This window comes from Lycium ferocissimum, chromosome 9 (assembly GCF_029784015.1).
Source record: "Lycium ferocissimum isolate CSIRO_LF1 chromosome 9, AGI_CSIRO_Lferr_CH_V1, whole genome shotgun sequence".
NCBI lineage: Eukaryota > Viridiplantae > Streptophyta > Magnoliopsida > Solanales > Solanaceae > Lycium > Lycium ferocissimum.
The window spans coordinates 52,903,994-52,908,299 of NC_081350.1; the positions used below are offsets into that span (position 1 = coordinate 52,903,994).

Here is a 4,306-nt window from a genome sequence, read left to right on the forward strand (position 1 = left end):
AACATTACATAAGTAAGTTCCAACGTAACTTAAGTAAATAATTCAAAAGAAAGGAAAATATAAGTCTATAACCTCATTCACAATGAAATTCTACTTTAATAACGTCACTCGTTATATGCCAAGTTTGTTAATGACTCATTCTTTCCAATATTAAGAAGTCTAGTTTCAAAAATTAGAATAATAGCACGGTTATGCTAAATGAATAAAATAAAAAATAAAAAAATGAGCTATTACATAGAACCACACGAAGTAAAGGTTGGGAATGAGAAGAAAGGAAATGAAAAATAAATAATATAAAAGAAAAATATATTTTAAAAAATAAAAATAATTAAAAATTAAAAATTAAAAAGAAATTAAAATAATAGAAATAAAAAATAAATTGAAAATCAAAAGAAATTAAAATAATTAAAAATACAAAGAATTTAAAATAAACAAAAAAGAAACAAACTAAAAAGTAACCCTGTAATTAATGCAGTTAAACTTGTTTTAGGCAAAAGCTGGTGGATTTCACCCTGGCCGGGCGAGCCTTCATAGCTGCATCACTCCCCGTGGTCCTGATACCAAAACATATGAGGTGGTTTCTGCTTATGTGCCTTTTAGTTCCTCAAATGTCAACATTCTGTTTTGGTCCTTGAGCTTTCTGGTTAAGCACATTTAACCTCAAGTATTATCTGGACTTTTGATCCTTCTACTTCCGAATCTTCACAAATGTAACGGGTTCTTAACTGCTAAACTATTTAATTATTGATGTGTTAGATGTTGAATTGTATTGTTACTCCATCCACATTTGAGGGTAATTCTAAAAATAGTTTAAATATCAATATTTCTGTTATAAAAGAGCCAAATAAACACATTTTGGTTAGAAGGTTAATGTGCTTAGCCAAACATTACCAGGCTAATGAGAATGTGCCAATAGTTGAGGACCCAAAGTGCAATTATCTCAAAAATAATTACAATTTTTAATTACCAATGGAGAGTTTTTCTAAAAAATTTCTCTTGCAAAACGCAATTCGTCCTGTTCAATTGCGCGCTTGTGACCTGTGAATCATAACCATAATTTGTTGTTACATCCAATCATGGTTATATGTAGTACTTTTGTGTTTCACCAAATGAACTCGCTGCCATAAATCATTGACAGGCTACCATTGCACTTGGAAATGAAGGGGGTCCACATAAAATAGCTGATACCATGGCTTTTATGTTCGAGTCTTGCTTAATACCCCGAGTATGTCCATGGGCACTTGAATCTCCATTTATGGATCACGACTATTACCGTTGTTGGATCGGTTTGAAGTCTCACTTCTCAGACTATCTCGTGAATGAAGACAACCGCGATTTGCGTAATGGAAAACCTATAGAAAGGTGAAATGCTGATCGTTCAGGCTAGCTTTTGTAGTTCCTCCTAAAGTGACTTAGCTTGTACATAAGGTGTTACGGGCATGTAAAATGTAAAAAACACTACATTTGTATCGGATCAAAAGATTAGGATGGCAATTCCAGTGCAGATACGGTGCTAAGATGAAACTAATGTTCTATGAAATTGGTACCACTTGCACAGTAAGTAGAAATGTATTACCATGATGCTGTTGTAGTAGTTTTTATGGTGTTGTATATATAAAGATGGAACTATCGTGGAATACTTCTAGCAATTGCAATAACAATGAGTTATTTGACAATAGTTTCATTTGTGGTAATTGTCTAATTAGTAAAAATGGGAAACCAAGTTCCTTTTTCTATTACTGTCATGCTCCTCTAGACTACGTCCTCAATGAATCTGGATGTTTTTCTTTTTTGTTTCAAGCCACAAGTAAGTGAGCGGTTGGACATAAGAATTGTGAAATTTGAAAAAGGTAGTACTATATTTGTTTTCAAGTTGAAAATGGTTTTTGAAAATTAGAGTTGTGTTTGGACATGAATACAAATTGGAGTAGTTTTTTGAATTTTTGTGAGAGATTTGGAGTAAAATTTGTGAAAATAATTTTTTGGAGTTTCCCGAATTTCGAAAAAATTGTTACAATTTTACGTCCAAATAGTTTTTAAAAATAAAATTCATGAAAAAAAATACCATCCATGGCCAAATGGGCACTAACTATATGATTAACTTGCATGAAGAAAAATCAACTGAAATATAGAAATCGGCATAACAAACAAACGGAGTAAATTAACTTAGCTTATTGTAATTTATTTTCTCCGTTTCTTTGTGTTCCTATTTGGACATCTTGTACTTATCCGATTTACTTCATTAATGCAAGGCCCGTTCTATGAGTGTCATTTTAGTCTTCTTCCCTATCATATGATGTTTGACATTTTCAAATATAAATAACAGCAACAATAACTTATGCCTCAGTTTCAAATAAGTTGAGGTCGATTATATGAATTTTCACTTTTCAATATATGCTTATTTTATCACGAAGATTCATCATGAATTAACAAGTTTTACCTTTCTGTCAGTCTACCACAATCAGAGGCGGATCTAAGATTTAAACTCTAGGGGTTCAATCTTCTAAATTTTTTAGTATTGAATCATTATATTTCTTAAGGTTATGGCTTCATATCTATTATTTAGTGTAAATTTAGTAAATTTTTACACAGAAATTTGTACACCATATTGAAAGTTTGGGTTCAATTGAACCCCAAGTTATAGTGCTCCATCCGCCTCTGACCACAATCCTCTTTTATCCGGGCTTCGAACCGACAATATGAGTGAGCTCACACAGATTGGAGTTAAAAAAAAAAATTAAATAGTATATGTTTATCTAAATAAGATTATGATTTAGAATATTACTTCTGTATTAGTTTTAAATGTAAGAAAAATTATTTAAGAAAAAAAGATTATTGTATAATATTCCCAAACCTGTAAGAAAAATTATTTAAGAAAAAAAGATTATTGTATAATACTCCCAAACCTGTCTCTTTCTTCGGATTGGAGGCGGCAACGGAATATCTATGTGGGTAGTTGGCGGTAGGTGAACTCAACTTAGATCAGGGGTGTGGGGCAGAACAAAGAACTTTAATACTCCATATATATCAATTTATCTGAACCTATTTTCTTATTAATTTATGCTAAAAAGAATGACTCCTTCATATATTTAGAAAATAATTTATCTTTATAAAATAATTTATAGCTACACAAAATATATGTGACTCATCTAACACCAAAAGTTTAAAAGTCTTCTCTTCTTTCTTAAATTTCGTGTCCAGTCAAATGAGTTCACATAAATTGAAACAGAGAGAATATGTTTATACCTCTGTACATTGAGACCATGAACATGTATCATATTATACTAAAAGTGGAAAGCTCCTACCTTCAAAGTTAGATTACAATTTTACCCCTACAATAAATCCAAATGTAATAAAATATTTAATTAAATAGTAATATTTTAATTACATAAAGGTAACCTAATTAAAGATCTAATTAAATAGTAATATTTAAATTACTGAGTGAATAAGAAATCCAGCAGCCTGATTAATTTTATTTCTTTTGTTCCACCAGTTTTCTAAGTTTAATTACCTTAATTATCCAGCCTTAATTGTTTGTTTCTTTATCTTCCACGGATGATTACTTTTATTGTTCTATCAATTTTGTAGGTTTACAAGATCAACCAAACCAAATACCCACTTATCTCTTTCTGATCATTTTTTGATTTTTTTAATTCAAAATTCTACTTCTGTTTCAATGGACTAATTAATACACTTAATAATGATATTAATCTAATTCTTTAATGTCCGTTACTTTTTCCAGTTAACACAAAATTTTATCAGTATAGTGATAAAACTTATTAATTAGCCTAAGAAAAATGATAGTGGTATATACAATGACTCTTCGTTTTCTTCAATTGCATATGTAGCGGTGAAGAGTCACGACTCAATATGTAGCGGTGAAGAGTCACGATTCAATTCTATTCATAAAAACATCTCAATATGTGTATCAAAGGAACATCAAGCGGTGAAGAGTCACGACTTCCAATAGTATCTTATGTAGTTTTGGCTAATAATCTGATTTTCAATCGAAGTAGTTCTCTTCTTTTTTGAATTGTTTTGTTCTAACACCTGGAATTGGAACTCTTTATACAAATATTAACTCTAATGGAAATGAGTTTCTTGAAGTGAAATAGAAGAGAAAAACACATGAATTGTGTGGATTAATAGCATGTTGGTCTTTCAGGGATATATTTACTTTTAAATGACGACTTGCATATATCTGCATTAGTCATTTTTTGTTTTTGAAGGACAGATTTTCTTTTGAATTTTAATGTCAACAAAAACCTTTTGTTTCTAAATTTTATTTTGGATAAATGTAGACAGA

At 30.3% G+C, this 4,306-nt stretch overlaps 1 long non-coding RNA gene across 1 annotated transcript; it reads left to right on the top strand.

Moving 5' to 3' along the window:
• Positions 1-482: 482 nt before the first annotated feature.
• On the top strand, positions 483-1,678 carry LOC132029363 (uncharacterized). Its single transcript, XR_009407785.1, has 2 exons — positions 483-574; positions 1,139-1,678. It is a non-coding gene; the product is annotated as an uncharacterized LOC132029363 (long non-coding RNA).
• Positions 1,679-4,306: the final 2,628 nt, after the last annotated feature.